Source organism: Cavia porcellus, unplaced genomic scaffold (assembly GCF_034190915.1).
Source record: "Cavia porcellus strain 051 isolate PalLab524CR breed Dunkin Hartley unplaced genomic scaffold, mCavPor4.1 scaffold_24, whole genome shotgun sequence".
Classification (NCBI taxonomy): Eukaryota; Metazoa; Chordata; class Mammalia; order Rodentia; family Caviidae; genus Cavia; species Cavia porcellus.
Genome location: NW_026947507.1, coordinates 29,793,351 through 29,816,885, shown reverse-complemented (window position 1 = coordinate 29,816,885; position 23,535 = coordinate 29,793,351). Strand labels below are relative to the sequence as shown.

General features: G+C 38.1%; 1 protein-coding gene across 1 annotated transcript in view; it reads left to right on the top strand.

Moving 5' to 3' along the window:
- The window catches only part of Cpe (carboxypeptidase E), a 106,129-nt gene that overhangs the window by 16,040 nt on the left and 66,554 nt on the right, over window positions 1-23,535 (top strand). The gene's annotated exons all lie outside the window — the stretch shown is intronic.

Genomic DNA, 23,535 nt, shown 5'->3' with positions numbered 1-23,535 from the left:
ATGATGCAAAGAAGCATAATTTAAGGGTGATAGGTATCAATGAAGAAGCAGAGGTCAACACAAATGAAATTAGAAGGATTTCACAGAAGTAATAAAACTTTTCAAACATGGGAAATGGATTTGGCATGCAGAGGTGAGGCATATAGAACTCCAACTAGCCATAACCAAAGTAAATCTATACCCAGACATATAATAATCAAGGTCCCAGAAATTCAGCACAAGAACAGAATATTAAAAGCTGTTAGAGAAAAGAGACAGATCACCTACAAAGAAAAACCAATCAGAATCACAGCAGACTTATTAACACAAACCATCAAGTCAAAAAGAGTTTGGAGTGAAGTGTTTCAAACCCTGTAAAAAAAAACACTTCCAACCCAGATTGATCTACCCAGCAAAACTATCTTTCAAAATTGATGGAAAAATAAGATACTTCCATGATAAAGAACAACTGAAGGAATCCATGACAACCAAACCAACCCTACAAAGAGTGCTAAAGAATATTATATATAGAGACATAAAGATGACCATGGTTCCAGGAACAGCAGCAAAAGAAGGTTGCCAAATAGGACAGGCAACTGAATGAAGGGGAAAAGTGGAGGGCCAGCAACAGGAGGATAGCATGGCAGAGACAAACCAATGTATGCTGGTTGTAGCCATTGATGTAGATGGCCTCAGGTCAGCAATAAAAAGAAACACAGCGAGGGTGGATCAAGAAACAAGATCCATCGATACACTATGTACAAGAAACACATCTAACTGGAAAGGAAATTCATAGATTAAAAATCAAAGGAGATAAAACAATTGTTCCATGTGACAGGAGACCAAAAAAAAGCAAGAGTAACTTGCCCATCACCTGCTGCATGGATATTATAGTAGCCATTTTCATTTCCTGTTGTTTTTGAAGTTCTGTAATGCTTTCATTATTTTGAATAGTTTTATAGTATTTTATTATGTTTGATATTATTGTGTGTGAAGGTATGCTCAACTACGTCGAAGAAAAGAGACTTTACAGTAGCTACTATTGATATCTGGTTGTCTTGTTGTGAAGTGCTGTGTTGATTGCATTGTTCTGTTCTGACTTGCTTTGTTCTGTTCTCTTTTGTTTTATTCTCTTTAAAATAAAAAAATTAAAAAAAGAAAATTTAGAAATAATACATATAAATTTTTTTTTGTTTTGTTTTTGGTACTGGGGATCAAAATCACAACCTTGCGCTTGCAAGGCAGGCGCTTACCGCTGAGCTTAAATCCTCAGCCCTAAAATTTTAAGTACTTTGGGCTGGGGATTTAGCTCAGTGGCACAAGTGCCTGCCTGGTGGGTGTGAGGTTGTGAGTTTGATCCCTGGTTCAAAAAAGAAAAAGAACTTTAAGTACTTTAAAACTTTAAAATGTTTAGTATAATTTGAAGGATTGCAGTATCTAAAGGTTAATTTTGTAATTTCAATAGAAAAATGTGTAATTGAATTACTATTTCTGTTTTGTGACTTTTTTTAAAGTTGAGATTTTAGTAAGATTTTTTAATAATATTGGAACATCTAAGAAAACACAAATATTAATACATTAGATTTATCGTATTATTTAAGAAGTTGAGAATATGTCAATCAGCCAAAAGAAAATTTAATGTATTAAGATTTATAGACATAATTTGAAACATTTAAGATAATTTGATTACATGGCAAATTCTTTTAATGTTGGCATAGAACCTGCTAGAATTTGAAATAGATTATTAAGATTTGAAAATGGAATCTAACTGCTTATAGAATAACTAGGATTTTGAATTTACATTTTGTAACCCCACATTTAATGTTGATGTAAAAAAATCCCTAATTTACAATTCTCTCCTAGTTGTATAAGTCACCATTCAGGGTTTCAAAAACTTGTTTTAAACATTAGTTTTTTTAGATTCAGTGGCTCAGGGCTCAATTCTTAAAGACTTTTTGCTGTTATTTTTTGATTCCAAATGCACGAGTTGCAGTAATAATAAAAGTCCTTCCTTCTTTCTGTTAATAAGCTTTCCTCAAATTTGTTTTCTTCTTGTTAGAATCGTGTCTGGGTCTTGTGTTGCTTGCTAGGGTCTTCCGAGAGCACGTAACAGGTCTTCGGTTGCTTCCAGTGTTCTGCGTCTGGTAGCATCTGTAATTAATAGAGTTACATTTTCATGAGTTATACTCAGTTTTACTGCACTTTTTAAACTTACTGCAGCTACCAGTTTGCTTTGCACTGATAACTACGGACTGAATTGTGAACCCTTCATTAAAAGAATATTAAATGTACTTGTGTGTAAATTGGTGATATGTATGTTAAGGACAGTTTTAGACTTTGCTTTAGCAGTGAAAACTGTAAGCTATGTACTAGTTATTTGTAACAGTTTTGAGGCTCCTATTCCATTATATCTAGACTTCTGGGTGTGCGTATTTATTTTTTTATTGTTTTTTTGAGACAGGATCTCACTGTGTAGTCCAAACTGGCCTTGAACTCATTGTGTAGCTCAGACTGGCCTGCAATTCATAAACCATCATCCTTCCTCAGCCTCCCAGGTGCTGGGATTACAGGTGTGCACCACCATGCCCGGCTGGGTATGCTTTTTATGGATAGGTGGGCGTGGGGGGCACCTTCATGTGCACTTAGAATATCTTTAAAAAAATTACATGTAGCCTTCAAGAGCATTCATTTTGAGTTTGGAGATATTTCCTGTAAGTATTTAAAAACTTTTCTTTTGTTAATATTACTACTTTAATGTTGGAAGCTCACCTTACTAGTTGTTATAATTCTGTGTCTACAGGAATAGGGAATGAATAAGAATGTGTTTCTTAAATGAGTGTACAGAAGAGATGTACTGCTAGTACTTTTCTTAGAAATCATTGGATTAAGCTGGTGTTTTTATGAATTCTGTAAAGATAGTAGCATAAGAAAAACATTTGTACTTCTGCCAACATTTCCAAAAGGCCAGGAAGGCTCTCATTTGTGCACTGTGTCACATTTTCTGTGATGTTCTCAGTTCTTCCTCTGATAGGTATAAATCACCCTAATTGGATAAATCATCAAGAAAAAAATTCATTCATTCATTCACTGGGCACTTGGAAATACTAGATAGAAATGCTTTTAAACCGATTGGAAATCAAACTGAGTCGTACAGGCCTGTAAATGAAGCACTGCATGAATATTTGTAGTTCTGCACTTACTGAACAAAATAACTAAATGCCTGTCACATGAGTGATGTCCTGAAAATTGAAGATGTGTTTAAAAAAGGAGAAACTTGCAGTCGTGTTTTTATTAAGTACTTGGTGTGAGTTTTTATTAAGTACACAGGGAGTTGAGAGGAGACACACATGGATCATTAAAGAGGGCAAGAAGATGTGAGGATTTAAGTTGAATCTAAAAGATGAATAAATGCCATGCCAGCACTTGGGAAGCTGGGGCAGGAGGCTTGCCGCAAGTTCCAGGCCAGCCTGAGCTACATAATGAGTTCACGACCATCCTAGACTACAGTGAGATCTTGTCTAAAAAAAAAAACAAAAAAAAGAAGAATAATAAAATGTATATTATATCAGAGTTCCCTAGGGGAACAGAATCAATAGGGAATATAGGTGCAGTTATACAAAAGGACTTAATAGGTAGCTTGCAGGGTTCCAGGCAGGAGAGGCCTGTGTGCTAGGTAACCACTCTGCCCAGGAAGAGAGAAGCTGCTGCCGCCTAACAGGCATCAAGGATGCTCCGAGGTGGGGTGGGAGCCCTGCAAGCTCCCTGTCCAGTTAGCCCTGAGTCTGCATCAGAAGGCTGAGGACACTGCAGATCAGCCTCCAAAGGTGATGCGAAGGCTGGAGTGCTTCCCAAATGGGAACGCTTCTTTCTTTTGTCTTCTTTATCCCATCCTGGCTACAAGCCTATCAGTTGGTGCCACCCCCATCAGAGTTGGGTCTTCCTCAGTGTGCTCGCCTACACATCAGTCAACTACCCAGACCTGTGCTTGACTGCTCTGCTAAGATTTCTCCATCGTGAAGTTGACATATGGTTCACGGTCGCAGGAAGACTTTGTTCTAAGCCAGTAAACGATCAGGCTTCTCCTGTGTTTTTCCTCATCATTCCCAAAAGTGTCGTCAATACATATTGTGTCCGGTAATTGCATTCCACTGACATGATTTTGACCTAGTTTGAAAATACAGGTTTTGGTCTGGTCATGCCACTCAGGTCCAGGGAGAGAAAAGTCAGCATCTCTGTGCCGCCCCCCCCCCCCAGCCCCCCAACAAGCAGCCTGCTGGTTCAGAGGACAGGATGACTTGATAGCAACTGAGGTACAACAAGCAACTGAATGCTCGTATTGTTTGGTTTGCAGGCCTGGGGCAGCGGTCTGAGCATCTAGGATAACAGCACAAAGTATAGGAAATATGGGGGATTTTCCTCTAACTCGTTTTGACATCCAATATAGTTCTCACTGTTTTGTTTTGTTCTGCTTTAGTTTATTCAATATTCTGTTTTGATTAGTTCTATTCTGTTTGGGTTTGATTTTGCTATATCTGATGGAATTGACAACTATTGTGAAGATAACAAAACGAATTATAGTAGCCATTGTTGTTTTCCTATTGTCCTGCTTTGAAGTTCTGTACCAGTTTCACTGCTTTGTTTTGATTGGATTTATTCTATATCGTTTTGTTGAATTTTATTATCTTTAAAATAAAATTTAAAAAAATTTTAAAAATACAGTTTTTGGGTTCCCATCCTTTGGGGTTGATTGCCCTTATCAATATAGTAAAACTACTTGGGGGGAGAGAGTATACTAATGTTTTATTTATATATGTATTAATTATGCATAATATAACATGGTTATATTATATATTATGTATATTAGATAATCATAAGCATATTAAGCATATAATAAGTAGAAATTGATTATCAATATTATTTCCTAGGTAACTATATTGAATACTCTCTAGTAAGTCATGCAGCAAAAAGCTGTTGGATAGTTTTGATTTTATTAGGTCAATTTCTGGCAGTTAAACATAGCTCAATTAGTGTTCTGTTTTGTCTTTATCATTAAAAATCTTCTTTATGAAATGCCAAACAAAATGGCCTGCACTGTAGTCCCAGGTAATTGGGAAGCTGAGGCAGGAGAATCCCTTGAGCCTGAACATTCAAGACCAGCCAGAGTAACGTAATGATACCACATTTCAAAACTCAAACTAAACCAAACCAAATCAAAAACTGTTTGAAATAAAATAGCAAAAACCAGAACAACAACAAAAGTGAAGGAGAATTCAGCCCATAGCTTGCTTTTCTTCTGGAATTGGCAGCTGTTTTCAAATATTTATCCAGCTTCATTTGTCTAATAGTTGAATAGTGATCATGTAGTTTGTCAGATTCTCGTGGGAGAAGAATTCCCTATGCAGAAATATTTAGTATTTAACTGATTTTTCCAATTTCAGGTTTTTGATTAAGGTAAATTTTATTTTGAATTACTCCTACTGTTGAACCCAGTCTTCGTTAGTGTTTGATAGAATTGCAAAACATTAGAATTACAGATTTTTTTCCTCTAGCAGGAAGACACAGTTTTTTTTAAACAATCTTATTTTATAGATGATTAAGGAGCTTCAGTGGAAAATTAACCTGTGTGAGATTATGAAGTCCAGGCTATCTGGGACTCTGATTCTGACATACAATTGGATTTTTTTTTAATATGATCTATAATACTCTTCTGGGGAATGAACATAGTTCTTATGTAGCTGTGAACTGTCCTTGTGGACTTGTCTGAGAGAGAGTTTACTGGAATAATGTATCATTGTGTTCTCAGTTCCACAGAGCAGAGTTTCCTGACCTGTACGCTGCAGAGGATTATGGGGGGCTGGAGGTGGGTGGATAAGGCCTGGGGTAGCAAAAACCCGGAAAGGAATGGAATAAATCACACCAGCATACTATGAGCACATACAGAAAAGGTTATTTTTCTTGGCAGTAAAATCCACTCTCTAGGAAGAAACAAGCTTTTGTTGGAAGACTGCTCTGATGAACTAACTCTTTGGAGGGCTGGGTCTCCAGGGCTAAGGAATGAGCAAAGTTGAATAAAAAGGAGAGGGACGTATTCAGAGGCCGTGTAGAGAGCCAGAGAAGGAGAGAAAGACCTAGGAGTCATGGTTTAAGAGACACTTTGGGGGTAACTGGAGCGTGGGATGGGAACACCAGCGGAATTACTGTGCTCCATTATGTGCTTTGCAGTAGACTGCTTTGGGAGATGAGGTTAAGTACTTAATCTTGCTTCAGGAGAGGTGCTGGCAGAGGCTGAGGTGTAGTTCAGTGGTAGAATGTGTATCTTTAACATGCATGAGGCCCTGGGTTCAATGCTGGGAATCCAAAGCCAAAATGAAACTGAAACAGATTGGCCCTGGCAAAATCAAAGCTTGTCCAAAGAAGGACAGTTACAATATAAGTTATAGTACAGTTATGAGAACTTATTAACAAACGTCTGAGACTGTCCTTTCTAGAATGAGTACAAAAATCTGTCGGGGTTGAGAAGTCCAGGAGTTCAGGCAGGCAGCTCCCGGATGGAATTTTTAGCGAAGGTTCCGGACTTCTGTATTCCAGACTGCAGTCCTGATACCAAGGGAGCGTAGCACTGGAGAGGGCCTGGGGGCGGCTGTCGTGGTTGGAGAGGGCAGCTTTGGGCTTGTTAGCGTGCGTAAGGAGTAGTGAATCGTGTATTGTATGTGAGAGGTTAGGATGGAGAACATAACCAAAATTGGGTGAGGTTTCCTTTTAAAAAACAGCCCCTGTGTTAACTTGTTCATATGTCTACATTAAATATTAATGTGCAAAAGTTATTCATGCTAAAAGGAATCCTATATTTGTTGGCAATATTTTCCAAACCAAGAAGCAGGAAAAAGTCTATGCACATGTTTCCCTGTTTATGATTGTTTTATGAAACATATTGAGATGCTTTAAGGATTATTGATATATTAATAAATAGATTTTATTCAAAAGAAATATGGGTAGGAAATATATCTAGAAACGATTCATTTAATTATTGTACAGAAAATATTAGTATGCATTATTGTAAAATTTAAGAACACATATGACACACATACGAGTGAGAATCTTTGTTTTGATTTTTGGCCAAGGAGAAGCTATCAAGATGATCATCAGATGGTCGTCCTGTTGGAATTTAAGGTCAGGCTATGAGTAAGCAAAATATTGCAGTATCTTCAGGCTGGTGTTTGTGTGAGACAGTGTGAGCTCACATGAGGAAAGGGCTAATGCAATGAAGGGTGTGAGCTAATTTTGCAGCTACTTTGGGGTAAAATAACTTTCCTTTTAATTGTCATGTTGTTTTGGTGAAACGCGTTTGGTCAGAATCACTCAGACAACTGCTTTAAATCTCCATTTGATCCATGTTGTTGCCCTCGGGTGTCAGTATGAATGAGATACTAGGGCCTGATCCTGTGGGTCAGAGTTCTGTGTGTGTCCAGGGTTAGTGAATACTGCTGGGAATGATTTCATTGGGCTGTTTTTTTCAGTAGGCATTTTTTTGTATAGACCAATATAAATGACTTTTTAGAGACTATTTCCAAATTCTCTTATATAAATTGAGGAGGATGTGAATTAAACTTTTCCTTGTTTCTTGTTTTTGTTAAATATATATTCAGTTTGGAAACTAAATATTCAGCACAGGATGAAACTTGTAATCATAAACCCTGGGCATTATGTGTACTTTGAAGTTATTATATGATAACTCACATATAGAGAAACATTTTTACCCCCTCAGAAAGCTCATCGAGGACATATGCAAGACCCATAGGTGCTCCAAATCCTTTGGAAGTAGAATTATTTAAAAATAAACATACAATGAAAGGTTTGTACCAATTCTAATTAGTAGAAGATCTTCCTCCCTTCTCTTAAGTAAATAGAAACTAGATTGACTTTTATCCTGATGGTTAAGATCTCTATGAATTTTTTTCTAACAAAAAGATGTGTTAGAACACGATGAAGGTGTTCCATTTGCTTTGTTTTCTTTTTTCTCCCCTATGGCGGGGAGGGGGGATTTTGACTATAATAGAGTTTTCATGAAAAAAATACAGGTTAGGCCTTCACATCGTTCTTTCCCTGGTGAAGCTTTTGGTCCCTGGCAAACATATTACATCACATCCCTGCATGAATCCTGAAAGCCACTGTCAGCTGGGCTGGAGGACCCAGTAGATGGAGAAGAGCTGCCGCTATCTCAACCACCGTGTTTCGTGGCCTGGGGTTGCTCTTTGTAACTCTTACAGTGCAGGTTTAAGATAACTCTTCAAAAGTGCACCATCAAATATGGTAGATATGTGATAAAAAGTTAAGATGATGATGATGATTGAAAGGCTAAGCCAGGTAGAAATATAACATTTGAAATTAAAAAAAAAACAATACATGGGCAACTGAAAACAAAGATAATTAAAACAGTTTAAGGCAGGAAATAAAGAAATTTAAAGACAAGAATGTTATGAATTTACATTTTTGCGTACACTTATAGAATGCTTAGTACTATTTAACAGGTTAACATCCTCATAATCACTGTTACTTTCTTTATCCTACTAGTTAAGAAACGGAGGCTCAGAGAAGTTAAGGATTTGTTTAAGCTTACAGGCTTGCAAGTGGCAACACCAAGACTGGACTCTGTCAGTGGTAGCAAATCCATGGCCCTGCTGTATGAAACATCTTTAGTTTTGTCTTCCTTCCTTTGGAGACTCGGTCACCTTACTCTTTTTTCTTCGCCTTTTAAGGAGGTTTCCCTTCTTTCTTTGTCCCTTGAGTGGGAGTCTGAGTTCTTGGACTCCTTCTTCCCACACTTTCCAATCCAGCTTGCTTTTATCCTTGTCTTCTCATTTTTTAAGTTAAAAATTGTTATCCGTACAAAAAACATAAAAATCATACATATTTGGATAAATGCATAAATTGTGAAGTGTTTAAGTCATATTAAACATAGCTGTCTGCTTAGATATTTATCACTTCATTATGGTAAAAACATTCAAAATCCTTTATTCTCGATGTTTGCGATGTATGATGTCTTCTGCAGCCATCTGGCTGTGGAATAGCGAACCTGAACTTAACCCCAACCGTAGCATGGCTCCCTTGATCAACTTTTCCCCGCTTTATCTTAGTACACTTGTGTACTTCCAAATCGTTTCTTAGGTTCTCTATGTATCCATCAGAGTCAAATGGTATCATCTCCCTTTCACAGGAAAAATTATCATTTCAATTTTGTATTAAAATAAGATTTGATTGTCATTTTGAATGTTCATATTAGCTGACTTACAGGATGGTTGCTGCAAAAGTATGATTTTGATTTTTTCCACATTATTTTATTGATTATTCATTAAAACCATATACAGTATTAGTAAATTGATAAGAGCATGTACCAGTGAAAATTTCTCAGATGGTAACATTTGGCTTTATACTTTGGATGATTAGCCTACAAATGTACGCACATATATATACATGCACACTTTAAAATAGAGTATGTGTATCTAGGAAATTAAGGAAGTTAAAAACTGAGTGTACATACTTAAGAATTGACATGGCAAGTGGCTTTTCAAGATAACCTCATATGGAAAAAAATCTCGGCAGCATCTGATCATCATAGCTTGAGTGACCTACATCTTACTATGTGTGGCTCACTTGTCTTGAAAAGCCAGTATTTTTCCTGAAGTAGATATTGCCATGGTGACAGAAAAGCTTAGCAACTGAAGACTGATTTTATTGGTTGAGTGCCTGCATATTTGCTTGTTGCATTAATATGTTGCCTCCTGTTTTTTTAAAATTGAGACCATCTGGTATTTACTCTATTTAAAGGTACAGTTAACTGAGTACCAGGTGATATTCACCATAAATTTTGCAGGTATTAGTTATTTAAGCACCCAGACTGTAAGAATTTCCATTTAAAAATCACTATTATAGCTAATTATTTCATGATTCTAGGCACTCACCCCAGGGTTAAAGGATTTTATTGTTGAACTTATTTATGATATAAAAATTTAATTTCCTAGACATATTCCACTATGCAATCACATTAATCTTGATGTGCCTAAAAATTAATCCACTTGATTAATTTTTCTTTTACATTATTATTCATAAACCAAATAATTATAAATATATTAAGTTAAATACATTTTAACTGATAAAGCAACACTTGTATTAATCGTGTAACATGACCTATTTTATGAATTGTGTAATGTTTAAATAGATATATATTTTAAAAGTAATGATTACTAAAATTATTTAATGTATCAGGGAGAATAGACTGGATTTTGTTTTTTGTATTTGAGAATTAGAAAAATTATGGATTTCAAGTAAAATGTGTAAATAATGTGAAATACATCTATTATAACTATTGATTTTAAACAATAAATAGCGTCTGTACGTCTAGTGACAGACATCATTTTTTAAATATAGTAGGGGATGTAAGACACATGCACCAGAATGATGTAAAGACAGAAAATGGCAAGTACCTTAAAAGTAATACAAAGTGAAGGCTGAGATTAAAGAACAAAGAAGGACACATTTAATAAGGACAGGAAGACATTGCTGTGGAAGAGATGGCACCTGATTGGCCTGAGTCTTGACCAGTGCAGGGACGCTGAAGGGTTTGTACCTCTAAAAGCAGCAGCACTGGTCGCCTCTAAGCATGGCTCCAAGGCAGTATTCAGAGAATAACCGCAGAGTGCTTTGTGTACAGAACTTGCTATGCAGGTAGAGGAGGCAAAATCTAAAAACATAACTTTGTCCACATCATGAATGTCCTAGAATGCTAACCTGAGGGTTTGGACTAGCTGCTGATTTGTGAAAAAGGTGACACAGGCTTTTGACAGGTTTAGGAAGCTGTTGTGCACTGGTCACCTGGAAGAAAATACATGGTCATTAGTTTGAGGTGAAAATTAGCCTTCCAGGCAGAGTTTGAGAATGGAGAGAAATATTTAGGGGTCATGTGCATGACTGGTGAAGGTGCAAATGAAGGCGCTTCTGAGCGGGGGAGACACACAGAGGAGAGGGTCTGTCTCTGGGCAGAACCACTGGCATACTTGAGAGTATGTGTTTAGTAGTGCCTATTAATTTTACAGAGTATTAGATGTCAGTGTGGTGTTTTCATCCATGCAGAAAACACATCCATCCCACTGTTCCTGTCCCTTACTCCTCCCTGTCTTCTGCCTTTCTTCCCTTCTTCTTGTGTAGTGATAGTGTCCCTGTTACTTTCATGTCATTTTAGTGTAGATGCCACACATTAGGGAAACACATCCAGCTCCATCCATTTTTCACCAAATAACATGACTTTCTCCTTCTTTATGGCTGAATTATACTCCATTGCACAAAATTCCAAGTTTGCTTTATGCACTTATCTGTTGAGGGGCACCAAGGCTGGTTCCATTGCTTGACTACTGTGAATTGTGCTGCAGTAAACATGGCTGTGCAGGTGTCCCTATAGAAGGCGACTTTTAATTCCTCAGGTATATGCCAGGGGATGCTGGGTTAGATTGTAGTTCTATTTTCATTTTCTTTGAAGTGCCTCCATACTGACTTCCACAGGAGCTAATTTACAATCCCGCCAGCAATTACACCAGCATTTTTAGGATTAGAGCTGAAGAAGTAATCAGAAGCAGTGGATTCAAGTCCATGCTGTAGAAATCATGGAAAGAGTCTCAAGACAGCCCTGGGGGTTAGTGACAGTGCCGAGTATTGAGGAGAAGCAGCACAGGAGTACAGTTCACTCCCAGGACTGGCTGGAAATTACTGGGGAGGCAGGTTCCGTGGAGCTGAGAGGAACGTGTCACAGAGGGATGAGGAGTTAGGTGGATGAGAGATGTCTCGGTCTGTCTGTCTCTCTCCCTCATCCAGGTTGGCCCATACTCACGATTCTCCCATGCACGCCTCTTGACCAGCTGGGACTAAGGTTGTGCACCTCCACGCCCTCCTCAGATTTCTTCAGAACTTAATGTCTGTGCTCGTCTCCCTCCTCACTGCACACCCGTGCCTGAGCTCACACCACTGTGGCTTTTCCTGCTGCGTTCATGAAGCCAGCCTCACAGTGCGCTCGAGACTTCCTCCTAGGGCAACCCTGCGTCTGGTCAGCGTGGCGGCCGGGTTCAGTGGTCTGAGGGTTTTGTTGATAGACGACTCTTTCCTGTCCTAGTGTGTGTAATAAGTTATAAGTCACCCTTGCCCCTAATTCCAGTGCTAATGAGCATTCTTTACTCCCTCTCTTCCTTCTCTTCCTCTTCCCCACTTCTGTCTCTATCTCCTTCTTGTTTTTATAGAGTTGGACACTGTTCTTTCCTGAGATTTGAAATTCCGCTTTGATTTGTGCTGGCTGACTCTGTTGATTCTCTTCAGACTTTTTTTTTCTTTTGAGACAGTGTCTCATGACACAGTTTAGCTGGCCTTGAACTCGTGAGGATCTTCCTGCCTCAGCCTCCTGAGTGCTGGTATTACAGGTGTGCACCACCGCACCTGGCCTTTGTCTTCTTCAAGATTTCCTTTCCACCTTATTTTTTACACAGGACTAGGCTTTTATATACTTTTAAATTCATTACTTTTATTAGTACATGTTTACAGTATGTAGTGATTACGTTCACTATGCAGAATTTGTACATGTACACAAGGGATCTCGATTCTTTTTCTCCCCTTTCACTCACGTTTTTGTCAACATCAGATTCATTTATTTATATGTCCATAGAAAATTATCATATATGTAAAACATATAAAACATGTAACACAAGCATACTAAATCAAAGCACATTTTTAGATACGTTGTCCATGTTGGATCACAACATGTTTTCTTTTCTCCCTCTTATCTGTCTTTTATTTTGCATTTTATTTATAAATGGTTGGAGCTCAGAGTTTGGTTCTTGGTTACTTCTCTTGTGATTCTCTTTGGATGAGCTCACTTGTATGAGCCTGTGGTGGAAAAACAGAGTCTGTTTCCTTTTCCTTGAGTTTCAGATTTATATATTCATCTGCCAGGCATTTTGCCTTTTCCAAGTCTGAGCCCCTGCAGGTTGTCAGTTCTGGTGTTTAGTAGCTTATTGACCTTGAAGATTTTTCACCTCTGTGTGGCTTAGTTTCGGTCCTATGAAATCATAAAACTTGTCAAATAAGGCTGATGTGTGGACAAAATGCAGTAGCACAGGTAGTACGCTTTGCCCTGTCATGGCACATAATGTGTACGTCATAGGTAACAGGGATTACTGTTATTATCCTTTATCATTATCTCCTGTTTTGATGAGATGTGGGGTGCCACCTGAGTGCAGGGACATCCTTGTTTAGGGGAATATAAAATATTTTTGAAAAGGCTTGGTGGAGCCATGATGGGACCTCGAAGGCTTGGCAGAGGAGTTCATATGCGGTGGGACTCAGTGGGCTGGAAGCACGGGTTGGCTCTAAGGCAAGTGTCATTATAGTAAAATTGTGCATTTTAATACTAAGCCAAACACTGAAGGTGGGGACAGGGAGTCTGGCAACTGGCTATGTAGTAACGGCGGAATAATAGGATGTGACTTGGTGGTGACAGAATGGAGAAGATAGAGAGACAAAGCCAATAAATGAATAGATTATTTTATTTTTCATATCTGTTACCTTTAGAAGGTTATACTGAATGCTTTATGGTATAGTTATAGGTAATAAAGACTTCAAGTGTCTTTACAGACTGAGGCACCACAACTGGTTTCAGTGAGTCTGTTTGTGGTAGAAAAAGGGAACGTGCCACTAATCACAGGTGCAAACACTTTCAGCCTGAGCTGCTCACTGTTTAGTTAGCTGTTCTGTTACCTCTTTGGATCTTCTGATGAATTTTGTTACTGATGGGCCCCATTTGTAATGCAGGATTTTCTTAGAGAATTCTTGAGATGCGTAATTCACTCTCAGAGAATGCTCATACTTCAGATGACACCAGCCTATTACATGATACCCTGTAAATTAAAATACACACTTAGTCGGGAACAGTGTTATACACCTTCGTTCCTGCTACTTGGGAGGCTAATGTAGGAGGCTCACAAGTTTAAAGTTAGCCTGGGCCATTTGTGAGATCTCATTCAAGACACACCCACATGCACCCACACACCTTCAAATATATCATTTATTTTCCCATAAAGTGTAGTCAATATAGAAACCTAAGATATTTGGCAAGTTAAAAAATGGAAAGAAAGAATTATTTTAGTTCTTAAAAATACTTTTAAGATGTTTTTCTTTGGAATAAAATTATTGTTTTGAAATCTGGACTGTGAAATACCAGATTCTTTTTTTCCCCCTGCAAATTCAACAAACAAACACTGGGAAATATTTAGTCCTGGACTACATGTGGGTACAGCAAATTTGAGCTCAGATTTGAAATGTCAACAGTGAGAATCAGTTGAAAGTTAATAATGAAGAATATTTTGATTGGTACTTGTTTTCTTGCATAGGTTTGTGTAGCAATCTAAGCAGGCTGTTAGTAAAAGCTGAGGGGTGGCTGGCTTATGATGTGTGTACAGCACAGATGTGTGTGCATTACAGCTCTCATTAAAATGAAGAAAGGTCCATGCTAAGTGTAAAAAGAAGGCAGTGTAAGAAATGTACCTTAAAAAGTCAAATTTTTGAGATTATGAAACATATTCAAGAAGATAGATCGTTAAAATTGTGTTAAATAAAAGTTGCTATCTATATACTCCTGAAGAAACAGTGCAGTGTGATATGAAAAATGTTAGAGAAATCTATTTTTGTAAAACCTTAAAGTCTGGATAATTATTACGGTTCAGCTAAAAATCCTGCTAATGCTATTAATGTGACAGTGATTTAATTGTTCAGCAAAATTTAAATTGCAACATTTAAATTGCCATGGGGAATGTGTTTTCTGGCCTGCTAGCAACATAAAAAGAGGAAGTTGGAAGCCTCTTGTTTTTCATGTTTTTAATTTCATTCTCATCTTTTGCTCAGTCTGTTTTAATTAATTGTAATCCAGGAGAATATAATTGAGCTGACATCAGAGTTTTTTTTTCCTGAGATCTCAGAGTTGTACTGTTTTCTTCATCCATCCTAAAACTTGTGGAGAAAATTTCGCTGTTATTTTTATATTTAACAGCTTTGGTGATGTAGAATTCTTCTACCAAACAGCTCACACAGTCAAAAGCCACAATTCAGTGGCTTTCGTGATTCACAGACTTGTGTGGCCATCACAATTTTCGAACATTTTTATCTTCACAGTGGGAAGCCCCACACCCATTAGCAGTTGTTTCTCATTTCTCCATTTCCTCCCTTCCCTCCTCCACCAGCTTGTGGAAAAACAACTAATGTAATTTAGGTTTTTATAGATTTTTAAATTCCAGGCATTTAAAAAATTGAATCTCATAATATATGGTCTTAAGTACAGTGGTACCTCAGTTCACAAACTTAGTCTGTTCCACGATTCTGGAAAAGGTGACCACCTTTGTGTTCATATGGGAAGGATGACCACAGTTGTGTTTGTCACTGAATGCAGAGCTCACAAACAAAAATAAAGTTTTGTCAAATTTTTCTGTTTGCAAGTCAAATTGTTTGTAAAGAAAAGCATTTATGAACTAGGGTTCTTCTCTGTCTTCTTTAATTTAGAACAGTGTTTTCAAGGTTCATCTATGTTGTAGCATGCACTAGCACTTTTTTATTGCTAAATAATATCCCATTATACAAGATACTATTTCTTTTATTCATTCTTCAATTGATAGGTGTCTGGTTGGTTTTTACTTTCTACTATTATGAACAATGGTGCTATAAGCATTTATATGCAAGTTTTTATGTGGCTATATATTTTTATTTCTTCTAGATATTGTTTTAATCATTTCCCTTCTCACTGAGACAAAACACTTGACATACACAATTTAAAGGAGGAGAGATTATTTGAGTCACAGTCTCGAAGATTTATTCTATGGTTGGCAGACTCAAGGGCAAAGACAGCATGACAGAAAGCTGTTCGTCATAGTATCTGGGAACAGAGAGTAAAGAAACCAGGAAGGAAGATGTACCCTTCCAGGTCACACTCCCCTATGACCCACCTCCAACCAGAACCCACCTCCTAATAGCAAGCAAAGTATAACACTGTCATGTTCCAATTAGTTTCCAAAGCCTAACTTCTGAATACATAAGGGTCTTGGGGGAACATTCTGGATTAAAACCACAATATTCTACTCCTGGCCTCCAAAAGATTCTTGTCTATCTCATTGCGCAAAATGTATTTAGTCCATGTCTAAGAGTTGCCAAAACTTTCAACAATTCTAGTATTGCTGAGATGTCCAAGTCCAAAATCTCCTCTGAGACTCAAGGCAAACTCCTAGGTGTAAGCCCATGGAAAAATTAAAAAGAGGGGCTGGGGATGTAGCTCAACAACATAAGGGCCTGCCTGGCAAGTGTAAGGTTGTGAGTTCGATCCCCAGTACAAAAAAAATTAAAAAGAAAGTTAAACACTTCCAACCTAGGCAAAAGATAAGCATTGCCATTCCAAAAGGGAGGAATAGGGTGATGGAAAGGAATGGGACTAAATCAAGACCAAAACCCATCATGGAAAATGTTAATTCTCATAGTTCCATGTCCAGCACTCTAATAGATTGTGGTAAGATGTGAGCTCTAGTAGGCTTGGATGACCCCAGCCCCAGAGCACTGCCAGTTGCAGCCCTTAGGCCCTCTGTCTTGGGATGGGTTTCATGACTACCTATAGCCTTCTTTAGCAGATGTTCCACATTGCTGGCTTCTCTGACTTCCTGGACTCTGCACTGAACTTTCAGCTTCATTTTCATGGCTTCATACCCTGCTTCATGCACTCTCAGGGACACATAGCTGGCTTCCCAAGTCTTCCTTTGAAATCTGGATGGGAGCCTCCGTGACCCCACAACACTTGCATTTAGCATACTTGTGAACCAGCACCACGTAAATGATGCCAATGTTTGCCACTAGCTAAAGCCGTAGCCAAGCTCCCTGGAGGATGGCTGCAGAGACCTGTAAATGCTTGGATGACTGCCTACTATGAACTGAATTCCAGGAAACCAGTTACCTATGTGACTTTTCTCAAGCAGGGTGATTTTTGAGAATCCTGAATTCCAGGAAACCAGTTACCTATGTGACCTTTCTCAAGCAGGGTGATTTTTGAGAATCACCCTGCTAAAAAAGGTCACATAGGTAACTGGTTTTTCTCAAAATTTTCAAAGGAGTTTACCTTTACTCTTTTATACCCTTGAGCTACTGAAGAGTGAGGTCTTGCTGATTCCTGAGATGCCCTCAAAGCATTTTTGCTATTGTTCTGATGCAAAGTCCTTGACTTCTTTTTAATTCTAATATTTTCATCAACCATTGTCTCTTGCTCTAGTTTTGCAGGTGCTTCCTTTCTGCACAACTGAAAACTTTCAAAATGGGCTTTTTGCTGTTCATTCTTATGGCAGGTTTAGCCAAAAACTGTCTCAACCTAAATGTTGGGGGGTGCCTTGACATTTCCTTTCTCAGATTAATTAGTCTGACACTCTTAATCTCAGAGTTCTGAGACTTATAAGGTCTCAGAACATTGACAAAGTGTAGATTAAAAATTTTTTCTTTTGCTGGAGTGTAATATACATGGTCTCAAGTCCAACTGCCAATAGAGTCCTTATTCCCAGCTGAACCTGATCTTTACTGTGCACATTCGATTCTTCTTCTGAGCTCTGACCAGTCTCCCATCAAACTTAGCTCACAGCATTCTATAGTTTCTCTAGCTGGCATCATTAGACTTTCCAGGCTCCTCCCACAAGCTAGTTCCAAAAACTTCTTAATCACATGATCAGGTTTGCTCATGGCATGTTTTCCTAACTGGTACCAAAATCTGTTGTAGGATTCTTTAGAAGGACAGACTCAATGTAAAATATATATATCATTATACAAGAGATTTATTAGGTAAGCTGATGGCATCAGAATCATAAAGAGTCCCAGTGGCCACTTGTGGGGTCAGACACAGAAGAATACAGATGGCTTTTTGTGCCCTGAACAACTGGAGGATCCAGTAGCAGTCAGGAGTTCAGAGTCCGAAAGCTCACTGTGGAGTCACTGAAGTTGTTGGAAGTGGAATGTGTTGGAAGGTAAAAGATTTTGTTTTGGAAGGCTAAAGCCTGCACTGGAAGGCTGAACAAAGTGGAGACCTATGTCTGCAGGCAGTGGCAAAGACTGGAGCTCCTCCAAAGAAGAAAAACACTTTCTTCTTCTTTCCTTTTTTCTTCTGTCAAACTGCAAGCCTATTGGTTGATGCCACCCACATCCCCTCAGTTTGCTGGCTCACATGTCAGTCATCTACCAAAACACCTAGAATTTAGTAATCTGCTAGATAGTTCTTACTCAGTCTAACTGGCCCATAATATTTAATAACTACAAGAATATTAAAGAGAATGTGGGAGAGGATGGTAAAATCTTCAAGTCACCCTTGTACCCTTGAGTCAGGTTAGGTGAATGATGCCATTTATATGTGAGATTGAACTTAAATAATGTGATGATTTTTTTTACTCTTGAGTATTTCAGTTTACAAGTGAAATCTTGATAAAGTACCAATAGCTGTAGTATATCAATACTTTTCTTAAAAAGATAGAAGTACCCCGATCTTACCCTGCAGCAAACGTGGATGGGTTGGTCTTTATTAAACTTTCTTGTACTATAGCTTATTGGTACTTTGTGTTCACCTAGGATTTCATATTGTTGAATTTCTATACAGTTTCACTGCAGGCTTCATATTAATGGGATTTCCTCAATCTCAGGGTTGTTTACCAATTGCCTCTCTTTTTGAAGACGTTTTATCTGTCAGCCACATTATGCTTTTGTTTTTTTCTTCCAATCAGAGATTTTTTTAAAATTTGATTTTAAAGAGGGTAAAACAAAACAGAACCAAACAGAACAAAGCAGATCAGAAGAAAACAATGTAAGTGATACAGGATTTCAAACAAAGACAACAGGAGATCAACAGTGGCTACCATGTCTCTTGTTTTCTTCTAAATAGTTGTCTCCAATCAGAGATCTTAATGGGTCAGTCTTGAACTTCATGAGCAGCTCACTCAAAAGAACAACTTCAGTTTATGAAGGTCAAAAAAATCATTGAACCCCAGAGCTGTCCTCTGGCTGCTTTTTGTGCAGTCTGATTGGTAATGGTCTTATTTACAGCTGTGCCCAAAGGAGGAAATCACACTGCTCTGGGTGAGTAAGCCAAAGAGACCAGAGCTGTCTCAGCCACCAAAGCCTCAGCTATTAGTGTCAATTTATTTTTATTACACATTTGGAACCTTGTCATCCCAGAAGCTACTGAAATAGAAACTTATTAATAGTTGACTTAAGAGGCTGATGTCTTAAGTTTGAAGTTATTAAAAGAAAAGAATAAAAGTGAGGGAATCATTTTTGTCTTTGCATTTGTTCCTTTCTCAAAGTGGAAGATAGTTGAAAGACATAATGGCAAGTCTGAGTTTGGCTTAGAGAATGATATTGTCTAGTTTAAAATTTATTTTCTTTTCATCTATGATGCTAATAAACTCTAAGGTTTAAGAAAGTAGGAGTACAGTTGAGTGTGTGTGTGTTTTGGGGTTTTCTTTCTGTGGATATTTCAGGTTCTGAATCTAAAACAGTAAGCCACAGAAAGCCGCGTTTCAGAGAATGTAAAGACAATTTCCTGGTTGCACTGGTAGACAAAGTCAGGGCCAGAGGAAGTGGCCAGTGAAGGATGCTGCATAGTCTTTCCAACCTTCAAGGAAATAGAGAAGTGATTATTTCAAATATTACCTGGGGGAACTTGACTATGACATTATTTAAGATAAAAACCTGGCTCACTCTTTCTGAAAGTTGGCCTCTCCTCTCCTCTCCTCTCCTCTCCTCTCCTCTCCTCTCCTCTCCTCTCCTCTCCTCTCCTCTCCTCTCCTCTCCTCTCTTCTTTTTCCCTTTCTTCTTCATTCTCTTCTCTTCTCTTCTCCTCTTCTATTTCTGCTGTTGAAAGAAATCATTAAAACAAGGCATTGTTGGAAAAGGGGTTTTAGTGGCATGAGAGGTGCTGTCGTCCTTATCAACTTTTCCCCCTTCATCTTTACTTGTCCACCTTGCCTTCTCCCTCCCTCCCCACTCTCTACCTGCTCTTTCCTCTCCCTCCTTCCCTGGTCCCTTGCTATATTTAGTTTATCTCATTCTTCAGAGCTCACACTCCACCATCTGGCAGGTACACTTGACACTGTATAGAGTTGGTAAATCGGTACCATATAAAGGATTGAGTGGTGACCAAGAGCAACTTGGACCAATGAATACTTCTTCCTCTTCTCAGTGCCCCTTGAATGAGGATGGAAACCAGCTTCCACCTCTCTGTTGGGTATGGCCACTTCAATTCTAATTCTTTAGAGAAATGGAAAGCTTGTACTGTGCTTGAGGGGTTTTCTCATGGGTCTCTAGATACCTGTAAGGGTGTAGGGTCCATGGAAAACAGATTTTATGTATCTAATCAAATAATTAAAGCTTATAAGATACAACATGAAAAGTGTGCCTTACTACTTTTAGGGTAAATGGTTCGATGGATTCTGATTCTGCTCAATATACTGTATTGGTGAGTGATTTGGAGAATACTTTTCTATATTGGAAAGAGCTGATAGAAGAGTAGCTTTGGGAAGAGAGTGGGGGCTGCAGTCTCGTTCCTCAGAAGAATGAAGCTGTCTCTTCGCCGTGAAAGCACCTGTCTACAAGGACACGTTTTTTTTCAATCATGGGTAACGTTTTGGCCACAGTAAATGTCCACCGGGCAGCTGCATTGGCTGACCTTGTGTGTCTTTCAGAAGTGTCTGGCTTACACCCCAGATATAAGTTTGATAGTAGAGCAGCCTTTGTCTGCAAGGAGAGCAGGATTAGGTATTTTAGAGGGTATTTAGACCCTAACTATCCTGAAATTTAGGGCTTACAGTTGCATGAACAGAGGCTTTGTTAGAAACAAGGAAAGACATGGGAAAGATGTGGAAACCCCCACCCCCAGAAATATGCAAGCTTGTCTTCAGGTTTTTAAGAACAGATACTTGATACAATTAGGAAGTATAGATTTTTTAAAAAACTATGGTCTGGGGCCAGAGATATAGCTCAGTGGTACAATGCCTGCCTGGCAAGCCTGAGGTCCTGAGTTCAATTCCTCGACCCCCACCCCCATACATTCTGTTTGGAGGTACAAAACTGGTAGGAATTAAATACCTTTATAGTTATATCAAATTATATAGTCCTTTATATATAAATTATATAGTTATTTGTACTTTCCAAATAACTACTAACATAAATGAGTATTTACATACAAGGCACTGTGCTAGACACTGGGCAGAATAAAAAATACAACAGACATTATGCCACTGAACCTTCTCTATAAGCCCTATGAATTGGGTATTGGCATCATCTAGTATTTCTTTTACAGATTAGGAAACTGAATCACAGAAAAGCTATATAACTTGCCTGTAGATTCATATAAATTCTGGTGATGGGGAGTCAGAATTGAAACTCTGATGTCTTCTTTCTGTCACCACTTGAACCTAGGACCTTCACTCTTTATTTTTTACTTTGACATAGAGTCTTGCTAAGTTTCTGAATTGCCCAGGCTGAGCTTGAACTTGCAGTTCTCCTTCCTTAGTCTCCCTGAATGCTGGGATTACAGACATGCACCACCACATTAGTGCACTCACGTGTAGTAACTCACCAGACAGCTTTTGAACACCAGCTATTTCAGGAGTGATGCTGGGCAGAAGTACAGTACAGGTGGTCTCCTCCGTCTGCAGGTTCCACAGCCTTAGGGTCAACTAACTGCAAATTGAAAATAGGCACAAAATTTGTTTCTATACAGAATACAGACATTTTTCTTGTCATTATTCCCTAAACACTTAGCATAACAAAGATTTACTAGCATTTACTTTGTATTACTATCATAAGTAATCTACAGATGATTTAAAGCACATGGGAATTGTCCAGATTCTGTGCAAATATGTCATTTTGTTAAAGGGATTTGTGTCCCAGTGGGGAGGAGGTCCTGGAACAGCTCCCACGGGATGCTGTGTCATGGAGAATCCAAAGGACTTGGGGATAAGACAGCTCTTCTTTGAATTCTAGCTTTCTCATTTCCTAACTTTGAGCCTTATTACTTAATTTTACTGAACTTTTTTTTTCAAACAAAAAGCAAGATCACTAAAATGTATTGGAGTTGGGCATGGTGGTGCATGCCTCTAATCCCAATACTTGGGATGCTGAGGCAGGAGAGCTGTTGCAAATTTGACACCAGCCTAGGCTACAAAGTGAGCTCAAGGCCATCCTGAACTTAACAGTAAGAATCTGTTTCAAAAAGACAAAAAAATGCAGTGGAAGCTTGTGTAGGAGATGGGTGGTGAACAGTAATTAAGGTACATGTTAAATGTGATGCCCTTGGCAGGGTCAGAGGGCTGTGGGCACAGAGAATGCAGCTGACACAGCTCAGGGAGTGCAGAAGATGCCATGAACATCCTTCTTCTCACTGTCTACATAGACATTCCTGGAGATAAGAGAATTGGGTTGCTGTCTGTCTTTCGGAAAATGCTTAGTCTAAAGTCTTTCCAAACATAGGAGTAGTGCAAGTGATCTTCCATTCATGCACATTTATGATACTTATAAATCAGATTATTAGTAGTTCTTGAGAAGTCTTCTATTGTAATATGGCAAGAGAAATGCTCACTGTGAAGCATTCTCCAAGGTTTTGTATACCACAATGGGAAAAATGCCTTGGTTTTGCTATTTTCTCAAAAGATTTGTTTTGCTCTGCAATATAATAGCACAAATAAAATCCATGACTGATGTAGAACTTTTAAAGCTATGCTATTCACATTTTTAAGGTTTTGCTGTTTCATAAATTACTAAAATAACATGAGGAATTTGAAGTAATGTCTCAAGTTAATCAAGTTAAATTTATCTCAAAAATAGTTCTGCATCTTTAGATAAGCTCCATTTTATTCCAGGAAAAGCGTTTCTATACTTTTTCATCATAACCTATTTTATTTCTTTTAAAAATCCTTTAAAATGTATTTGTATTAGACATGTTTTTAGCCCATAGTCATTACATTCATCCTGGGGAGTTGCTCAATGGACTTAACACATCTTAGGCCTTTTTAGTCCCTTTCCTTTTTTCTCCTTCCCCCTTGAAAGTTTTTTAAAATGGCAAATAAAAACAAAGGAGTAAAAATTTTAAGCATCTAATAATGCATAGGATGACCTTATGTGAAAAAGCTGAGTTTAAATAATCTGAGTGTATTTGTACCTCTGTTAAATTCATTCATTTTTATTTGAAATACAAAATTGTCATACTTCTAAGGTTAGTTTTTTAGGTAAGAAAAAAATAAAACCTGACATAATCAAGAAGCTGAAAATATTTTCTTGTGTCAATTGTATGTGTGTCTATGTGTGCATGCATGGATGAACAATATTCCTGTGGACTACTTCATTCCATTGTTAAGGTAGTTTGGTGCAGTTAACTGTTAACTAGTTTATACAATTTGAGCAAATATAACCTAAATGATCTTGTAAAATATGCACACATACTCACATGGGTCCTGTGTTATTTTT